Genomic DNA, 22,046 nt, shown 5'->3' with positions numbered 1-22,046 from the left:
GGCTCAATACCAAAAAACTTTAACTGGGGACATTGAAGCTGGCCTTATGCACAGATGTTTTTTCCATAGAACAAGTTCAGGGAAATAGATGTTTACTCCATGTCCCTCTCCTCTGGATACTTCTTTTAAAAATACAATTTTTAAAGATTATGCTCCATTTATAGTTATCACAAAATGTTGGCAATATTTCCTGTGTTGTACAATCCATCCTTGTAGTCTTACACCCAATAGTTTATACCTCCTTACTTCCCCGCTCCCCTACTGCCATTCCCCTGCACTAGTAACCACTACTTTGCTCTCTGTTTCTGTGAGTCTGCTTCCTTGTTTGTTCTATTCACTAGTTTGTTGTATTTTTAACTTTCTTTTTAAATATGTATTTATTTATTTACTGCACTGGGTCTTAGCTGCAGTCCATAGGACCTTTGATCTTCACTGGGGCATGCAGATCCTTTTTTTTTTTTTTTTTTGCAGCATGTGGAATCTTTTAGTGGGGGCATTTGAACTCTTTAGTTGCTGCATGCTAACTCTTAGTTACTGCATATAGGATCTAGTTACCTGAGCAATGACCAAACCCAGGCCACCTGCATTGGGAGCACAGTCTTAGCCACTGGACCACCAGGAAGTCCTTGCTGTATTTTTTAGATTCTACATATAGAATACAGTATTTGTCTATTTCTGACTTATTTCACTTAGTGAGCATACTACCTGCCCAACTTTCCCAGATAAATAATTCCTCTGAGCTGAAGTGCTGAAGGGTGCTATTTAATTAGAAATGTTAATAGACAAGATTAACGTGTTGTTTTGTTACCACCAATGATATAATTGGATTATTAGATTAGTTGACCAGTCAGCTGGTTCTGAGGGAATGGGACCCAAAGGGAAGCATTTTGACAGGAGAGTGAGGTGAGACAATGGAACCCTGGTCTGCAGGGTGCTCAGGATGGAAAGACAGCTCAGGACTCAGAGCTGAGGGAGGAGCCAAAAGACCTACAGTGCTACAAGGCAAGGCCATCAACTGGTGGGCAAGGCAGGGAAGAACGGAAAAGCATGTCCCAGCCTGCTAGAGGCCTTTGGAGTTCACAGGGCCACTCATTCGCCACCCCAATTAAAGATGCTCTGCTCCCTGCCTGGCCTTGCTGTGGTTTTCCCAAACAAAAGCAGCTTTGTTATTGGGTGAGGACCGGGGCCTGGAAGCAGCTGTGAGTGTGTGGACTTCCTGGTTGCAGCCTTTCTCCTCTGAATGCCTCGCTGGGACCTCTTGGTCCCAAGCCTTTCATCTCCCGTGTTTCATCTGATTCTCATTGGGTATATTCTGTAATTTGCTTTGTCAACTGCCTCTCCCAAGGAACTATTCCCTCTTGATCTTTCCCTCTACAGTCCCTTTTTTTGTTGGGTTCAAAATGTAGTTTTCAATTAATCTTTTAGCTTAAACACTTATCAAAAGTCAAAGACTCTAAAACGTTTGTCACTAGGAAGAGCAGTTCCTTGCCTTTCCCACGTCACCCACATGCAATTATATCTTTTAGTGATTTTTTTCCCTCTAATTGACCCCCAAATTGTTACATAACATAAATATACTGTTACTTAATTCTTCAATTATGGGCATTGTCTATTGGCTTCTTATTATAGTGCAGGAAGGCTTAGCTCTCTCTTTCATATCCTTCTCCTCCCTCATCCTCTCCATTAGATACATGATAATGTTTGGGTATTAATGTATTTTAAGTATTTTAGCTACTATGATTAAGCAAATACTGCTTACTGATAAGCCACACAGTACATACTAGGGTTACATTCCTGATGTAATTTTGTATCTCTCCTGGAGTTAATAATTACTTCATTTTTTAAATTTGCTTAGTTTAAAAATATGACCTGTTTCATGAATTTGCATGTCCCTTTGGGCAAGGACTATGTTGAGCTGCTTCTTGTCTTTTCAGTTGTGATACACATGCTTCCAAAGTAAATACTTTCATGCTGCTTTGAGTCTTGATGGCTGTTTCTCTTTTATTCAAAACCCCATAAAACCTTGTCCTTGATGACAAAAGTTACCCCAGATCACAGGACCAAAACCAAGCTGTACACACAACTGATGCTACATAAATATTCCCATTTCATTTGTTGTCCGTGATTTTGTCTATATTCAGCTCCTGCCAACACCTTTGCATATTGTAACAAACCAAATTTTACTTCTCAGTGTTGCACACAATGAGGCAAAAGTCACACAGCTCCTGTGAAGTGAGACCAGCCCTTTACACTGACTCTCATAGCCCTCAAGATGCAGTATAATTCTAGCAACTGGAGATAAGACTTGTGGAAACCTCATCCTTTGGAAGATAATCTTAAAGTTAGGAGCAAACAGGTAGCATCTTAGAACCTACAGAGGAAAACAGCTTGTCCCAAAGTGTGGGCCCTCACTCAGAGCTTATTGGATCTCATTTGGCACACAGTTTTATAGGAGACATGGTTATTTCATAGTCTTAAGTAAGTTAAAAGTAGTGACAAACTAAAAAGAGGTGTTAATAGAGATAGACACAAGAGCAGCAGGAGAAAGAAAGTTGCTTGACCTTAAAGAAAGGAGGTGACTGCAGCCATGAAATTATGGAGATCAGCCCTGGATGTTCTTTGGAAGAAATGATGCTAAAGCTGAAACTCCAGTACTTTGGCCACCTCATGCGAAGAGTTGACTCATTGGAAAAGTCTCTGATGCTGGGAGGGATCGGGGGCAGGAGGAGAAGGGGACGACCGAGGATGAGACGGCTGGATGGCATCACCGACTCGATGGACATGAGTTTGAGTGAACTCCGGGAGTTGGTGATGGACAGGGAGGCCTGGCGTGCTGCAATTCATGGGGTCGCAAAGAGTCAGACACGACTGAGCGACTGAATTGAACTGAACTGAAAGAAAGAATAACAAAGAAAACAAAACAAAGAAAAACCAAAAAGTGAAAATCAGAATTGCGTTTAGTTAGTATCTAAGCAGATGTTTGTAATTATGACTTCCGTATCATTCAAAAGGCATTCTAGACATATTTCTCAAATATGAAGTCCTGGTACTAGAGTGCATATGTATTATCTAGAAATACGTGTAATATTTCACCCTTTGTGATGTCAAATAAACAGGTAGGTTAAGTTCCATTTGACCTTAATTTAGTGGCAATGCTAATGGCAAACTTCTATGGCCTGGAAAAGACCTTCTTTTTTTAATATAAATTTTGGAGGCTAATTACTTTACAATATTGTATTGGTTTTGCCATACATCGACATGAATCTGCCACGGGTGTACACGTGTTTCCCATCCTGAATCCCCCTCCCATCTCCCTCCCCATACCTTCCCTCTGGGTCATCCCAGTGCACCAGCCCTGAGCATCCTGTATCATGCATCGAACCTGGAATGGCAATTCATTTCACATATGATAATATACATGTTTCAGTGCCATTCTCCCAAATCAACCCACCCTCTCCTACAGAGTCCAAAAGACTGTTCTATACATCTGTGTCTCTCTTGCTGTCTCGCATACAGGGTTATCTTACTATCTTTCTAAATTCCATATATATGTGTTAGTATACTGTATTGGTGTTTTTCTTTCTGGCTTACTTCACTCTGTATAATAGGCTCCAGTTTCATCCACCTCATTAGAACTGATCCAAATGTATTCTTTTTAGTGGCTGAGTATAGTTCTCAGAAACTTTACCTACAGGATTATAAGAAATACATTTGAGTAAAACCAAAGGGATTTGTTTTACTCTTTGTCAACAGAACCTGCAATAAAAATTTTGTTTGATAGTGGCATCCTCTCCTGAGCTTTCATGTAATGAATAAAAATGTCTAATATCTTAGCAGTTTGTGAAGTAATCAGAACAGACCTTCAGTTACAGAAAGCTGATGGCTATATATTATATCCCTCTTTCCAACCAAAAAATCAGAACCCATCAGTAGAGGAGGAAGTGACTACTTTGGAACCGAGTTAGAAATGGAGAGTCACAGTCTCATGGTCACACTTGGCCACCAAAACCGGGTTGGAAATACTCCACATTAAAAAATCTATCTGGAGTGAAGTTCAGAAAAAACTTTGCTTTCCCTAAGGAGTTTACATTTTCTTGTCCAAACTGAAAAACACATGTGTGATTATGTTTTTCGTCCCTCTTGACTATCAGTTTCATGGTGTAGAGAATGTATCTGCTCATTATATCCTTAGAACTTAGTACAGTGCTTGATATCTAATAGACACTTAATAAGCTGCTATGGAATTAATGCTATTGAATGATATTTCTTTTTCATGTCATCGCCAGGAAACTCTGGGCTAAATGTATAACTTACCACTACTGTGTTAATAGGTTGAATGGTGTTCAGTTCTCTATTTTTTCATTGTCCTTACTTCCTATTTTAATATTAATTCCCCCTGACATATGTTTTTATCTTTGGTTATTTTATTGCATGTTTTTCACCTACAAGCCACCTTAAATCAAGTGTTGAACAGAGCATAAAATAATTTTTATTATTAAGAATGAGTTATTTGCTACTACCAATAGAAACATTCTAGTAAGTCTGATAAGAATTGCCTAATTCTAAAAAGACTAATTATAATTACTGTCATCTAATTTTTCCTAGATTAAAATACTGAGAAGGACTTGAGATTTTCCTTGGAACTTATACCCACTTACTCTAATGGTAGCCAACAGTTACTAAATATTAGTCTCTATGCCAGACATCTCACTTGTACTAACTCATTTAATCTTCACAACTCCTCTCAGGCACTAAGAATGTGTCTCAAAGAAGGAAAGACAGTGTTACTAAAATTGGATGATTATCTGATTTATCAATAAGGAATTTATCAGTCCATAACACAGTATAACAAAAGTCCATTACAATAGCAGATTGGATAAGTAAAGGCTTATTTTTCTTTGGCCAAAAAAAAAAAAAAATCAACTGGAAGGTATTTCAAAGTTGGCAAAGAAAATCTACAGTGCTGTCAGACTCTTATCTTTCCATTAAGCATCTTTTGTACATCATCATGCCCTTTGCTTCATGGTCCAAGATGGCAGCACTATCTCTGCTCTTACATCTGCAGTCTGGTAAGAAGAAAGGGAAAGGCAAGAAGCAAAATGTGTTTGCTAGCTGAGTGTGTTTCCTTTAACACAAGAACAACAGCTTTTCCTAGATGCCTCACCAGATGACTTTCACTTATCTCATTGGCCAGAATGAGGCCACATCACTATTCCTTTTGCTTATAAGAGAAGTTGGGAAACGTGGTTTGACACAGAGGTAAAGAATTTGCTGCCAGTGTTGGAGACATGGGTTTGATCCCTGGGTTGGGAAGATCACCTGGAATAGGAAATGGCAACCCATTCAGTATTCTAGCCTTGGGAACCCTCTGGACAGAGGAGCCTGGCAGACAAGACTGAGTGACTGAGCACAGATGGGAAATGTGTTTCTAGGCAAGGCATATTGCTATCCCAAGTAGAATCAAAGTCCTGCGTCTCCCCTCTCCCTCGCCCCTCTCCTCCCGCCTCTCTCCCTTCCCTTCCCTTCCCTTCCCTCCCCATTTTCAACCTCCTAACAGGAATCTCTGGAGAACTCCTCTCTCCCCTCTCCCCTCTCCCCCTCTATCAACGGTATCTCTAATGTTCTCAAATATGAGTAAGCAATAGTAATATATCACGGAAATTAAAAGAAGGTCAGACTGTATAGAAATAATAGAGTTGAGTCTATTTTTACTTAAGCATAAGAAAAAATTTTGGTTTTCACTGTGCTAAAGGTGTATAACCAATGTCTTACATATGATCATATATGTTATAATGTCTCTGTGCATTGAGATATCACCAGATATTCTCTACTAAGAGAATTTTTGATGTGCCTTGCAGATATCCTCATCCAAAAAGGCTTAAAATTCATCAATGTATTTAAATCTTCACACACACACAAAGACAAAAAAAAAAAAAGTAGTGTTAAGCAGTCAGGACTCAAGTAAGTGAAGAACATTTAGTGATAATCAGGATTAATTTTGAGGAAGATGATACTGTTGGGGTTTTAGAAAGAATAAACAACAGACATAATGAAATATCTGCAGCATTTTTTTTTTCCCACTTATGTGGAGGGAGTTGTTTTCCCAACAAGATGTGATATCTTGTTATATAAATATTAAATATAATTCTTATAATGACAATGGGGAAGAAAACTTCAAACACTCTATAGCTTAAATTAAGTTTATCTCCTTCATCCAAATCCCTCTTTAGCTAGATACTGCTGCTGCTGCTAAGTCACTTCAGTCATGTCTGACTCTGTGAGACCCCAGGATGGCAGCCTACCAGGCTCCCCCATCCAAATTCTAAAAGATTGGAATCTAAGAATGGGTTGAAGAAGTTTTTTTTGAATGACATCGTGATGCAATATAAGTGCTCAGTAATATTCTCTATAGAAAAATAACTTAAAATACATAAATGTTAACAAATAACTTTCAAATTGTCAGACCTAGATAGCTGAAATAAAGGCATTGGGTCTCTTAGAAGATGTTAATTGCATTCTGCTTTTCATTTTATCTTCCTTGGGTGTGATTGGTTTTTACAGGAGCATGGTTTGACGGAGAATTCTAGGTATTTGGTTTCTGTGAGGCCAGCAGTTCTGTGCTTTTATCACGTCCCAATCAGGATGCCTTCTCTCCCTTGTTGAAAACCTGTCTTCTTCAAGCCTGCACCTTCAGAATCTTCCCTGATACCTTCTGTCTACCCCTCTTCCCTTCCCTATATCTAGTTGAGTTCATCATGGTGTTGTCTGTATCATGAACTTTTAATTTATCATACAAACTAGGACTATTAAATATTATGCTAGCTCAACAAAAGTCAATCAGGAGTAACCCAGACAACCTAGATGTGTGGTCACCCTACTTAGTTGGTCCAGAAACCTCTGACATCCATAAGGGAAATATTCCTGTAACTGTCAAGAGGTCAAAATCATGAAAGTGGGTTCATAGTTCTTCTGGAAAGTTCCTTCTCAGTCATGTCTGACTCTTTGTGACCCATGGACTGTAGCCTACCAGGCCCCTCTATCCATGGGATTTCCCAGGCAAGAATACTGGAATGGATTGCCATTTCCTTCTCTCAGGGATCTTCACAATCTGGAGACCGAACCCAGGTGTCCTGCATTGTAGGTTGGTACTTCACCCACTGAGCCACAAGAGTTGTCTCCTAAATTCTATTTGCATTTAGACACATACCTGTCTGGACATCACCTGTACACTAAGAAAACTTCCTTTTTGAGTTTTGTCTCTCATTTGATGGCCATGTCTTCACCAAAAAACAAAACAAAACACCTTTAAAGACTTCACATGACAGGGTGTGGGAGAGGATTTTGGTCTGTCTGCTGGGTTCACAAACCAGCTAAGAGGTGAACCCCCTCTTGGTAGCACCAGGAACACAGTTAAAATTCCTACCTCAGCAAAGTCCCGAATTGATGTCATGATCCTCCTTGTCATTTCTCACAAGGTAAATCATGAATGTTGAATGTATAGTAATTATACAGTGCCTGGATTCTTTGAGATTCAAAATGTCATGGTTTCAGTGAAGTCCTTGTTCAAGCATTTGAGCTGCTGTCCTGCTAGTTCTTAGAGAGAAGCTGTAGACTAGTCTGCAGGAATCCCAGTGACCCATTTCCTCAAAGAGATAGAGTGGCTTTTTTCTATGTGTTAATATTTAAGACTATTTATGCCCAGGACTCCAACTTTCTCCTCACCACCAAATTTCTGGAAGACTTGTCTACACTCTTGCTGTACATTTCTCACTCCACAACCTTCTGGCTCCCTCACCCTCTGTACCATGAAAACTGTTCTGACAAGGGCCAGCCGTGCTTGGGAAAGTCACTAGAAACTTTTTAAGGTTTTATTTTATATGAACTCTTCCCACTGACCAATTTCTCTTTGATGTTTTCTTCCTTTGGCTTCTGGCATGTCCCTTTCTTCTGGTTTTTGGTCTTATCTACTGACCTTCTTGGAGAAGGCAATGGCACCCCACTCCAGTACTCTTGCCTGAAAATCCCATGGATGGAGGAGTATGGTAGGCTGCAGTCCATGGGGTTGCTAGGAGTTGGACATGACTAAGCGACTTCCCTTTCACTTTTCACTTTCATGCATTGGAGAAGGAAATGGCAACCTACTCCAGTGTTTTTGGCTGGAGAATCCCAGGGATGGCGGAGCCTGGTGGGCTGCCATCTATGGGGTGGCACAGAGTCAAACATGACTGAAGTGACTTAGCAACTGACCTTCTATCTTCAGTCACCTCTTGAGCATCAGTGTTCTCCAGGTTCTGTTTGGGGCTATCTTTTCTCCCCACCCTCACATTCTTCCTTGGCAAACACAGTGATTCCTACAGCTTCAACCACTACTAAAAAACCAGTGATGATGAGTTGTAGATTTTCTAAACAGCACAAAATTAATCCACTTTACTTCTATTGTAAAAATTGCTCTCATTATACAGGTAAATGGGATTTAATTTTTAGAATTTCATGGAATTTCTCCCATGAATATCAGACCCCCCTGTCTGCATAACCTGTCACATTGTCCTTTGTGTATGAATTTTTGGTTAGGTAATTTATCTGAGTTCAAATCTCAACTCTACCACTTACTAGTATGAACTTGGACAATGAATTATGTAACCTCTCTGTGCCTCTCTGGCTTCCTTGCCCTGTAAAATGGGGTTAATAATAGGAAATCCTACCTCGTGTAGTTATAGGGAAGATTACAAGAGCTAAACTGAATGCAAAGTATTTGGAACATGCCTAGCACTTGAAGTCCTGCTAGCTGTTGTTATTTTATGTGGTCACCTTACCTATATAGTGAAGACTCCTATGATTTTGTGTGAGATCTATCATCTTTTATGAGCATTAAATGACCTGTTCACATGGAGATCCCATAGATACCTCAACTGCAACATGTCAAATCAACACTGAATTTGTCCTTTTTTTCCCAATTGGCCCCCTCTTCTTTTCCTTGTTTGCATGAATGGTATCAGTTATCACTCTCTACCCAGTCATGAAATATCAGTTTTACTCTTGACTGCTTGCTTTCTCCATCTAATTGGTCATGTTGCTTCTGCCTTCCAAATTGCAGAGACTGGACCCATTTCTCCTCTGTCACTCATCATCTCCCTTCCTTTTCTAATTCAACATACTTCAGGTCAGTAGGCTGCTCACATTGTTGTTGTTGTTGTTTCAGTCGCTAAGTCATGTCTAACTCTTTGCAACTCCATAAACGGCAGCACTCCAGGCTTCCCTATCCTTCACTATCTCCTGAAGTTTGCTCAAACTCCTGTCCATTGAGTTGGTGATGCCTTCCAACCATCTCATTCTCTGCCACCGCCTTTTCCTCCTGCCTTCAATCTTTCTCAGTATCAGGGTCTTTTCCAGTGAGTCAGGTCTTTACATCAGGTGGCCAAAGTATTTGAGCATCAGCTTTAGCATCAATCTTTCCAATGAATATTCAGAGTTGATTTCCTTTAAGATTGACTGGTTTGATCTCGTTGCACTCCAAGGTCACATTACTCCGCTGTTAACAGTCTTTCAAGGCACTCCGCTGTCTGTAACAGGGCTATGCAATATAATTTTCTGCAGTGATGTTAATCTGTGCTCTCCAGTACGGTGGCCACTAGACACATGTGGTTACTGAGTACTTGAAATGTGGCTCACAGAACGGAGGAGATGAATTTTTAATTATGTTTAATTTTGATTAGTTTAAACATAAGTAACCTCCAAAACGTGTGGCTACCAAATTGGACAGCAGAGCTCTAGAGGATAGAGTTCACCCAACCTGGCTTGGAAAACCTATATTTCCCATCCCCTATACCCTACCCCAATAGTCTGCTTATTTTGTGCTTTTATACATCTGTGGTTTTGTGTATGTTGTGCCCTTTGTCTACCAGGTCTTTCTTACCTTCTCAATCTGATGAACTTTTTTTTTTTTTTGACAAACCTGATGTTAATTTGCTAATGATTTTTACCAAACTTTTAAGTTTTAGTTTATGAGACAAGATCATAATTACTTTCCTCCATTACTAATACCCTGACTACTTCAAATTCCAAAAATGGAAGTCCAAAATATCATGCTGTAGAGTTTCTTAGGAGTTAGCTTCTATAGTGTTTTTCTGCAAAGGAGCCAGGATAATCCCCAAATGCCTCTCTTCATGCTGCAGCTGCTGCTGCTAAGTCGCTTCATTCATGTCTGACTCTGGGTGACCCCATCATCGGCAGCCCACCAGGCTCCACCATCCCTGGGATTCTCCAGGCAAGAACACTGGAGTGAATTGCCATTTCCTTCTCCAATGCATGAAAGTGAAAAGTGAAAGTGAAGTCACTTAGTCCTGTCCGACCCTCAGCGACCCCATGGACTGCACCCTCCAGGCTCCTCCGTCCATGGGATTTTCCAGGCAAGAGTACTGGAGTGGGGTGCCATTGCCTTCTCTGCTCTTCATTCATAGAGCCATACAAATTATATATTTCACTAAACAAAGCTAGTGGAGGTGATGGAATTCCAGTAGAGCTATTTCAAATCCTGAAAGATGATGCTATGAAAGTGCTGCACTCTATATGCCAGCAAATTTGGAAAACTCAGCAGTGACCACAGGACTGGAAAAGGTCAGTTTTCATTCCAATTCCAAAGAAAGGCAATGCCAAAGAATGCTCAAACTACCACACAAGTGCACTCATCTCACATGCTAATAAAGTAATGCTCAAAATTCTCCAAGCCAGGCTTCAGCAATACATGAACCGTGAATTTCCTGATGTTCAAGCTGGTTTTAGAAAAGGCAGAGGAACCAGAGATCAAATTGTCAACATCCGCTGGATCATCAAAAAAGCAAGAGTGTTCCAGAAAAACGTCTATTTCTACTTTATTGACTATACCAAAGCCTTTGACTGTGTGGAGCACAATAAATTGTGGGAAATTCTGAAAGAGATGGGAATACCAGACCACCTAACCTGCCTCTTGAGAAATCTGTATGCAGGTCAGAAAGCAATTGTTAGAACTGGACATGGAACAACAGACTGGTTCCATATAGGAAAAGGAGTACGTCAAGGCTGTATATTGTCACCCTGCTTATTTAACTTCTATGCAGAGTACCTCATGAGAAACGCTGGACTGGAAGAAACACAAGCTGGAATCAAGATTGCCGGGAGAAATATTAATAACCTCAGATATACAGATGACACCACACTTATGGCAGAAAGTGAAGAGGAACTAAAAAGCCTCTTGAGGAAACTGAAAGAGGAGAGTGAAAAAGTTGGCTTAAAGCTCAACATTCAGAAAACGAAGATCATGGCATCCGGTCCCATCACTTCATGGGAAATAGATGGAGAAACAGTGGAAACAGTGTCAGACTTTATGTTTTGGGGCTCCAAAATCACTGCAGATGGTGACTGCAGCCATGAAATTAAAAGACGCTTACTCCTTAGAAGAAAAGTTATGACCAACCTAGATAGCATAATCAAAAGCAGAGACATTACTTTGCCGACTAAGGTCCGTCTAATCAAGGCTATGGTTTTTCCTGTGGTCATGTATGGATGTGAGAGTTGGACTGTGAAGAAGGCTGAGCGCCGAAGAGTTGATGCTTTTAAACTGTGGTGTTGGAGGGAGAAGACTCTTGAGAGTCCCTTGGACTGCAAGGAGATCCAACCAGTCTATTCTGAAGGAGATCAGCCCTGGGCTTTCTTTGGAAGGAATGATGCTAAAGCTGAAACTCCAGTACTTTGGCCACCTCATGCGAAGAGTTGACTCATTGGAAAAAGACTTTGATGCTGGGAGGGATTGGGGGCAGGAGGAGAAGGGGATGACCGAGGATGAGATGGCTGGATGGCATCACTGACTCGAAGGACACGAGCCTGAGTGAACTCTGGGAGTTGGTGATGGACAGGGAGGCCTGGTGTGCTGCGATTCATGGAGTCACAAAGAGTCGGACATGACTGAGCGACTGAACTGAACTGATGGACAAGATCTGGTACCAAGTAATGAATGCTCTGACTCCTTCTGAGGGCTTGCTGGGTCTTTGTGGATGAGATGTCAGTAGTGATCTGCTCATTCACCAGCTGGATGTTGTTCCAGTGTTTCCACAGCACATCAGGTTCATAGTAGAATTTCTGAGCATCATTTCTAGCCCTAGTAATACATAAGAGCTCATAGTTTCCCACAATTTGGGTGAAATCCTCATTCTTCCACAGATCGAGAACACCAAAGGACTCTGATGTATCTGCCACATACAGCAACATTACCTTTGGAACACCTTTTGGTTTTGGCCCCAGGGATTTCTTTTGACTAAAATCTTGACTTTGTTAAGCTCACTTCCTCTTCCATTCAGGTCTTTCTAGCACAGATGAACTTTACTGGGGATCATAGCTACTAGCCTCCAGTTTTTCTTGGTGGAGTCTGAGCACCTTAGCAGTCTCTAGTCACTCCTTCTGAAGACTTTTCTGTGTTTCCACTTCCACTCACTTTAAGTTCTTAGTAGCCAGTGATCTGATGAACTCTTATTCAGCTTTGCAAAGTAGATAAAATGTCACTTTCTCTCAGAAGCCTTTTCTGACATCAAATACAGAGGCACACAGATTTACTTTTTCTTCTGTGCTCCTTTGCACTTTGCACTTATCACTGTTGTAATAGTTTTACCACATTATGTTTTAGCTATTTCTCTTCTCCTGAAAAAATTGTTGATCCTTGTAAAACAGTCCCTAACTCAGTATCTCAGACTTATTAAACATGCAAATATGCTGCTGGTTAATCACTTAGTTGTGTCTGATTCTTTGCCACTGCATGGACTGCAGCCTGCCAGGCTCCTCTGTCCATGGGATTTCCCAGGCAAGAATACTGGAACGGGTTGCCATTTCCTTCTCCAGCCAACACAGGGATTGAACCCATGTCTCCTGCTTGGCAGGTGGATTCTTTACCACTGAGCCACTTGGGAAGCCCTATTACACATGTGTTGAATGCATAAATAAATGAAATATTGAAAACTATACCTAAACTTTGGGTTCCTGGGCATTAGCAGTCTCGTATTTTTCTCATCTTTAATCTCCTTCAGTCATTGGTACAGTGCCTGTCAAAATACCAGTTGAAACAACTGATTTTGAAATGGGTTGGCCAGCACTCCAGTGTTCACAACAGCACTATTTACAAAATTACAAAAACCAAGGCATAGAAGAAACCTTAGTGTCTGTCAACAGATGATGGATAAGGAAGATATGGTATATATACACAATGGAATATTTCCTCAGCCAAGAAAAACAATGAAATAATGCCATTTACAGCAACATGGATGGATTTAGAGATTATAATACTAAGTGAAGTAAGTTAGACAGAGAAAGACAAATATCATATGATACCACTTGAGTGTGGAATCTAAAAATATGATACAAATGAACTTATCTATAAAGCAGAAATAGACTTACAGATATAGAAAATAAGTTTATGGTTGCCACAGGGTGGGGAAAGTAAGGAGAGAATGATAAATTGGAAGATTAGGATTAAAATGTATACACTACTATGTATAAAATAGATAGCAAGGACCTCCTGCATAGCACAGGAAACTATACTCAATATCTTGTGTATATGTATGTATGTATGTGTCTGTGGGGGTTTAACTGAGTCATTTTGCCATACAACTGAAACTAATACAACATGAAAATGAATTATATTTCAATAAAAAAATTTTAAATGAATTGGTGAAAGATTTATGAGTAATTCTGACTCTAGATTCGGAAGGCTCTAATTCTTTACTAAATCAGATCATCAGAAAGGCATGTGTCTAACTTTTTCAGAAATATTAATACTAAGGACTACAATGTAATACTATGCCTTCGTCTTTGTTGTTGTTACAGTAAGAAACGATCATGCTGATAAAAACTGTTGTTGTTCAGTTACTAAGTTGTGTCCAACTCTTTGTGACCTCATGGACTGCAGCATGCCAGGCTTCTCTGTCCTTCACTATCTCCTGGAGTTTGCTCACACTTATATCCCTTGAGTCGGTGACGCCATCCAACCATTTCATCCTCTGTCACCCCCTTCTCCTCTTGACTTCCATCTTCCCCAGCATCAGGATCTTTTCTAATGAGTCAGTTCTTTGCATCAGGTGGCCAAAGTCTTGGAGCTTCAGCATCAGTCCTTCCAATGAATATTCAGGGTTGATTTCCTTTATGATTGACTGGTTTGATCTCCTTGCTGTCCAAAGGACTCTCAAGAGTCTTCTCTAACACCACAGTTCAAAAGCCTCAATTATTCAGCACTCAGCCTTCTTTATAGTCCAACTCTCACATTCATACATGACTACTGGAAAAACCATAGCTTTGACTATATGGACCTTTGTTGGCAAAGTGAGGCCTCTGTTTTTAATATGCTATCTAGGTTTGTCATAGCTTCTCTTCCAAGGAGCAAGCATCTTTTAATTTCATGGTTTCAGCCACTATCTGCGGTGATTTTGGAGATCAAGAAAACAAAGTCTGTCACTGTTTCCATTTTTTCCCCATCTATTTGCCATGAAGTGATGGGACTGAATGCCATCACCTGCTTTTTTGATGTTGAGTTTTAAGCCAACTTTTTCACTCTCCTTTTTCAGCTTGATCAAGAAGCTCTTTAGTTCCTCTTCACTTTCTGCCACTAAAGTGGTATCACCTGCCTATCTGAGGTTGTTGTTATTTCTCCCAGCAGTCTTGATTCCAGCTTGTGCTTCATCCAGCCCAGCGTTTCTCATGATGTACTCTGTATAGAAGTTAAATAAGCAGGATGACAATATATAGCCTTGACATACTCCTTTTCCAATTTTGAACCTGTTGGTTGTTCCATGTCCAGTTCTAACTGTTGCTTCTTGCCCTGCATACAGGTTTCTCAGGAGGCAAGTAAGGTGGTCTGGTATACCCATCTCTTTAAGAAATTTCCAGTTTGTTGTGATCCACACAGTCAAAGACTTTAGCATAGTCAGTGAAGCAGAAGTAGATGTTTTTCTGGAATTTCCTTGCTTTCTCCATGATCCAGTGAACATTGATGATTTGATTTCTCATTTCCCTGCCTTTTCTAAATCCAGCTTGAACATCTGGAAGTTCTTGGTGCACATACCGCTGAAGCCTAGCTTGAAGGATTTTAAGCATAATCTTGCTAGCATGTGAAATGAGTGCAGTTGTATGGCAGCTTGAACATTCTTTGACATTATCTTTCTTTGGGATTGGAATAAAAACTGACCTTTTCCAGTCCTGTGGCCATTGTTGAGTTTTCCAAATTTGCTGTCCTATTGAGTGCAGCGCTTTAACAGCATCATCTTTTAGGATTTGAAATAGTTCAGCTGGAACTCCATCACTTCCACTAGTTTTGTTCCTAGTAATGTTTCCACTTGACTTCAGACTCCAGAATTTCTGGCTCTAGGTGAGTGATCACACCATCATGATTATCTGGGTCATTAAGACCTTTTTTGTTCAGGTAAAAACTACTATATATAAAATAAACAGCAAAGTCCTACTGAATAGCACAGGGAACTATATTTAATAACCTATAATAAACCATAATTTAAAATAATATGGAAAAGAATATGTATAACTGAATCAGTTTGCTGTATACCAGAAACTAATGCAACATTGTGTATCAACTGTGCTTCAGTTTAAAAAAAACAAAGAAAAAGAAATTGTAATGCAAAGACAGGATTTTCAAGAAAATTCTATTGAAGACTTTGTTCTGTGGTTCAAGACTTCTTAGAGAATCATACGTGTGAGGATTCTTCTGCTAATATAATACTGGAAAGATTTGATCCTTCGTAACATACTTACACACATCCTTTCATTAGTTAATGACAGCTACATGGCACTTCACATTTCATTCTGGCTGCCAAAAAGCTCAGAATTAAGTCATATGTATCATAATTAGTAACCTCGATATTTTTAGTTTAAGCTCAAAGTAAATTCCATTCTTCAATCTCTATCTTAGCGGTTTTTGGACCTGTGCTATTTGTTGTTAGTCGTCTCAGATCCTTTTGTATTATTAATATTCTTTTACATATTATAATATTAAACAAAACATACAAGGTTTCCAATTTTAAATGGTCTGTTTGTATGTATCTGAATCTTCTGTCCAGCTGGTCATTTTCTTAGAGATAGGAACTCACTTTTTCTCCTCTGCTCCATCCTCTCTGTGGCTGTCACAGTTCTACAGCCAGTCAGGGCTCAATAAATAGTTGTTGATTAACAGTATCTAAGCTAATTAATTCAGCCAAAACAAGAGTGTTGTGATCTAATTCTAATACTAAAAAGACTACTTGTAAAGCTGAGTTACTATATCAATAAATCTTAAGACTGAAAACAAACACATGAAATTATGTTCAACCTCATTAACAATCAAAGAATACAAATCAAAACACTGAACCACTGTTCTTGGACAATCTTATTAGCAAAAAAATATTGAATGATAAGTTACTGGCAAGCATCCTGAGAAATAAGTGGAATTCTAATCACTAGAGGTGAGAGTGAATAACCTTTCTAGAAGGAAATTTGGCAATATGGGTGAAATCTTCAAACATGCTTATATTTTTGATACTGCAATTGTATTTACCCTATAAAAACGGTAGGTATGAAAAAATCATGTTCAAAGATCTTTTTATAATATAAGTTACGATAGTAAAAAAACTGAAATAACTGTCAGACAATAGAAAAGTGAAAATTGGTATAAATGTTATAATTTGGCAACCTTTATAGATACCTTCCATCTAGAAATCATTTTTCTATGAATTTACCCAAAAATAATATGTGAAATGACATATATGAAAGGATATTTATTTCAGCATTATTAAAAATCTTCAGCTCTGTGGAACTGGATAAGTAAAGCATGGAACCTCTGTGACAGAAGACTAGGCATCTTTCAACTTGCTGTTGTCAAAGGAAATTTATTGACATAGGAAAATGAACACAGTACATTGAGATACAAATGTAGTTTTCAAAACAGCATTTATAGGATGTAATCATTTTTTAAAATAAAAGCTATGTTAACATTTAGATATGCCATTGTGCTTTTATATATTTTTCAAATGGTCTACAATGAACAAATAGTACTTGTTTAAAATTGAAAAACCTAGTGGAGGCAAGTATGCATTTGTGATTTTAAAAAATTCAGTTGGAAGCGGCACACCATAAAATGGCACACCCTTCTGAAGAAAGCAGTTCTCTAGCTGTCGGTCAGGCACTTTATACTGTCTGGACTTAGGCACATTCATAGAAGCTCGATTAGGGCTTTCTGAAGTGCACCGCCTAATCATCTGAACTGTGTTAGGAAGCTGGGGTTACGGAGGCAGAAGGCTTCCATCACCTCAGAGCCTGGACACCAACCAGATGCTGCTCTCCTAATCACTGTGGGGTCCAGCATACCATATATGGTTTCTCCACTGTAGAAGCTCATAGCTAGAAGCCTCTCTCCAAAAAAGAGCCTGGCCTCTAGGACTAAGGCAGGAGGACGCAAGAGAAAATGGCCTCATCACACTTTCTGTTTGGTTGCTGCATCCCCGTAAGTGGGCCTCCACCTTACAAAAAAAAAAAAAAGTGTAAAACATTATGTTTTGTTTTCTAGCCAATTTTGTAAATTAGTGTTTTGATGTACAGGGTAGTACTAAGAGATCTGAAAAGAGTTAACATTGCCAGTAAAGTCCCAAACCTAATCCCTTTTAAAAATTTATTTTTACTTATTTATTTGACTGTGTTGGGTCTTAGTTACAGCCTGCAAACTCTCAGTTGTGGCATGTGGTAACTAGGGATTCCCCTAGTTCCCTACCCAGGGATTGAACCAGGGCCCCCTGCATTGGGTCCAGTCTTAGCCACTGGACCCCCCAGGGAAGTTCTCCAAATCTAATCTCTTGTTCATTTTAATTCAGTTTGGAAAATGTTATTGAGCACCTTAACAGTTCAGGGACCCATACTAAATGATGCAGAGAATACAAAAAGCAAAATCCCATTCAGTGAGCACCTACCTTGAAGTTACGGGCCGAACTTGGACTTCATATTCTTGATCTCTTGTATATTCCCAATTACGCTGAAAGGGAAAGTCAAGTGAACATCAAGTTGCTCAGTCGTGTCCAATTCTTTGCAATCCCATGGACTATACAGTCCTTGGAATTCTCTAGGCCAGAATACTGGAGCAGGTAGCCTTTCTCTTTTCCAGGGGATCTTCCTGACACAGGGATTGAACACAGGTCTCCAGCATAGCAGGCAGATTCTTTAACAACTGAGCAGCAGGGAAGCCCAAGAATACTGGAGTGGATAGCCTATCCCTTCTCTAGAAGATCTCCCCAACCCAGGAACTGAACCAAGGTCTCCTGCATTGCAGGCGGATTCTTTGCCAGCTGAGCTATCAGGGAAACCCCACTGATAATCACCCCTCTGGAGATCATTAATTTGATCCTCATTTAACAGATGACATAGAGGAACAGAGCAGATACAGAATTTGCCCAAGCCAAATACTAGCTGGTGAAGCTAAAATCTGAGCTCAGATCAAGCTGATCCCAAAGCCCACATTTCCCCCACTATTTATCAATATATCAGCATCTACTTTAGAGATTTACAAGTCATGCACGCAAATATCTTTTAAAAAAGTGGTTAGGCAGGAGGAAGGAATGTCCTATAAGCTCATTTCAAACATCTAAAGTAAGACAAAGGAAAGAGAGCACCCCTTCAGGGATACTGAATGAATGAACATCTTCACAAAAGGGAACAGCAGCATATAAGCCAGACAGTGGAGTTTCCTTAAGATTCTGGCAGGATGGTATCGAAATGTCTTAGCAGCTCATAACAGCAAGAGCACAGGCACAGAGATGGGACCTAGGAGCTCTGCCTGAGAAATGGTGTCTGTGGGGTACGTGGAGGCAACAGGTGGAGACACAGCTGGGAAGGCAGTTCTGAGCCAAGCCTTAGAGAGGCCTGAATTTATCCTATGGACAGATTTTGAGCAGAGGAACAGCATACTCAGAACTGTACTTCAGAATGTTTACTTAGAAATATTTGGTCCAGTTGATGTTTTCCCCCTTTTTAATTTCATAAGGCAATTCTGATTGTTGGAGAGCAAATAATGGCCATCTTGAAAGGTTGGGCTTTTTTTTTTTTTTTGGTCCTTTTCTGCTTTTTAGTATGTAGATTTCCTTAGGGAAGTTCTTAACGACAGTGTAAATTTAAGAACTCACTGTCTGAACCTCACATATTAGTCTTTCATCATAGACCAGTGTTATTTTCCCATTCACCAAATTACTTCAATACAGCAAATGTGGATTGGTTGCCAAGATATTTCAATCAGCTCCACTTGGTTAATAAAGACTATGAATGCTGATAGATAAGTAAGCCCATCAGTGTCCCCTCTAGAGGCTGTCATTATAACCTCACCTCTCATTGAAATCAGCTCAAGTAGATCCAAGTTTTAGGATGGGAAGCCAAGTTAACTGGCCAAAACCAATAGAGACTTAATTTGGAAGCAGGAAAAAAAGAATTCTAGAGATGAATAAAAAGCTAGAGATGAATGTGGTCCTCTTTTTTGTTGTAACTCTTCAGTGAGTGCTACCTGACAATCTATTCAATTTAATGTAACCCCCTGGGAAGCCCACTTTCTTCCTAAGCAGGAAACTGTAAAATGTCAGAAATACATAAAAGGTAGCTTATATCTGGAAGAGGAAAGACAGGTACACTTCTAGAAGAAACACCTGTGAGATGAACCCTGAAAATTAGGCAGTTGGCACTGCTCGTCTATTACCTTTTCTTTATTCCCTGCACAAAGACTGCAGCTTAGGGATCTGTTGAAAAGTCCTCACTCAGTTTTCCAAAGGAGATTGTGAGCACCGCTGGTAGAAATGAAAATCAAGGAGCAGAAGAAGGTATAATGATCAGTTCTGGAAAACACATGGGAAGTAGGACAGTGACTGTTTCCTCTCTCTTCCCTCTACTTGCCCCTCCATCCCAGGCTGAGATGCACCATCTCACACCTGAATTCTTTCACAATCGCTGCTTTCTCACCATCCCTGACTGTGACAGCCCTCTACTTTCCAATGCTCCGGATTTTCAAGCAGCTAACTAAAGGAAAACCTAAGTACTGTGGACAAGCCTCAAGGGTAGGGAAAGGGGTATGGCATTTACCAGGTGGGTCCCAGACCCACTCCTCCACTTCAGCCAGAACTAATCATTTTCATCGATTTTGTTCACTGAGCTTCCACTTAAGATTTCTTAATAAGAAAATGGTTTCACTCTGCGCTTTCACTGCCAAGGGCACTGGTTTGATCCCTGGTCAGGAAAGTAAGATCCTGCAAGCCATGTGGTGCAGCCAAAAGTAAATAAGTAAAAAGAATAAAGTTTGGAAGTTTCCTGGTGGTCCAGCAGTTAAGACTCTGTGCTCCCAATGTAGGGGGCCCCGGTTCAATCCCTGGTTAGGGAACTAGATCCCATAAGCCACAATTAAGACCTGGTGCAGCCTAATTAATTGATTAATTAAAATAAATTTTTAAATACTTTAAAAAAACAAAACAAAACCTAGTGTTCTAATGGGCTCCAAAATTACTGCAGATGGTGACTGCAGCCATGAAATTAAAAGGTACTTACTCCTTGGAAGGAAAATTATGACCAACTTAGCATATTAAAAAGCAGAGACATTACTTTGCCAACAAAGTTCCGTCTAGATGTATGGATGTGAGAGTTGGACTATAAAGAAAGCTGAGCACTGAAGAATTGATGCTTTTGAACTGTGGTGTTGGAGAAGATTCTTGAGAGTCCCTTGGACTACAAGGAGATCCAACCAGTCTATCCTAAAGGAGATCAGTCCTGAGTGTTCATTGGAAGGACTGATGTTAAAGCTGAAACTCCAATACTTTGGCCACCTGATGTGAAGAACTAACTTATTTGAAAAGGCCCTGATGCTGGGAAAGATTGAAGGCGGGAGGAGAAGGGGATGACAGAGGAAAATGAGATGGTTGGATGGCATCACCAACTCAATGGACATGAGTTTGGGTAAGCTCCAGGAGTTGGTGATGGACAGGGAAGCCTGGCATGCTGCAGTCCATGGGGTCGCAAAGAGTCGGACACGACTGAGTGACTGAACTGAACTGAACTCAATGAGCGACTGAACTGAACTGAACTGTATGTTCAAATGCTTAAAAGAAAGAAGGAAGGAAAATGCTTTCATTACCAAAATAACTTTAAGAACAATGGTTGTATATCACTGCAAGCCTGGGTTCACACTTTTCATCATCTGACCCCACTGGCTGTACCAGCCTCATTTTGAAACCATTCTCCTGCCCATCATTTCTCAGTACAGTCATTCTCTTCCAAACTCCCTCCAAGTCATAAATAACTCTTAAGACATATCTTTGACTTCTGGCCATGTCTTGCCTTGCATCTGTCTCAGAAGCATTTTCATCTCTGTGTGTCTCGTCTGCCCAGTGGACCAGAGGCTTGGCGTCAGGGGGGTCCCATCTACAGAGACGCTGAGCACTCACACATGCATCCTCATCCTTGGCTCCTTCCTACCTCCCTGCCCTTGCTGAAACCCTCCTCCACCCCAGTTTAGCTACCCATTCCAGAGATTGAGCCCTCCTTTCTTGAAGCTCACCTCTTGCCTCTCTCATTTCTGAAGTTCCAGTCTGTTCCAACCTCTTCTTCTCAGATCAAATGCCCATCTAGTCAGCACCCCGTGATTTAGCTAGCACTCATTACCTGCCTTGAATTATTCTCTGGTTGTTTCAGGTTTTGTATTTGTCTCCCTCAACCTAGCTGCAGGCTCAGAGAGGCAATGGGTTGGCCCTTAACACTTCTTGATATGGGCAAATATCATGTTTTGCTTTTAGCAAACGACACTCAAAAGTCAGTGGATGAGTCGACTTCTCCTTAATTCCAATAGAAAGGAATTTTCTCTGTCTGTTTTAAAAGGCTAGTCCTGCTTTCATATTTAATGCTGCAATCACTGCTGTAAAAGTCATGACCATGTATAAAATTTTCTAAAAGGAGAACCATAGCACTCTTAACCTGATTTCCATCCTGATCAGCCTTTTGTAGTTACAAATAATGCAAGTGTAGTCACACCAGGC

General features: G+C 40.2%; 1 pseudogene; it reads right to left on the bottom strand.

Moving 5' to 3' along the window:
- Positions 1 to 10,097: 10,097 nt before the first annotated feature.
- Positions 10,098 to 22,046, bottom strand: part of LOC120865342 — an 82,095-nt pseudogene continuing 70,146 nt past the window's right edge.

The sequence above is a fragment of the Oryx dammah genome, unplaced genomic scaffold, assembly GCF_014754425.2.
Source record: "Oryx dammah isolate SB20612 unplaced genomic scaffold, SCBI_Odam_1.1 HiC_scaffold_6, whole genome shotgun sequence".
In the NCBI taxonomy this organism is placed as follows: Eukaryota; Metazoa; Chordata; class Mammalia; order Artiodactyla; family Bovidae; genus Oryx; species Oryx dammah.
Note: the sequence above shows the minus strand (reverse complement) of the source record. Positions and strands in the feature narration are given on the sequence as shown.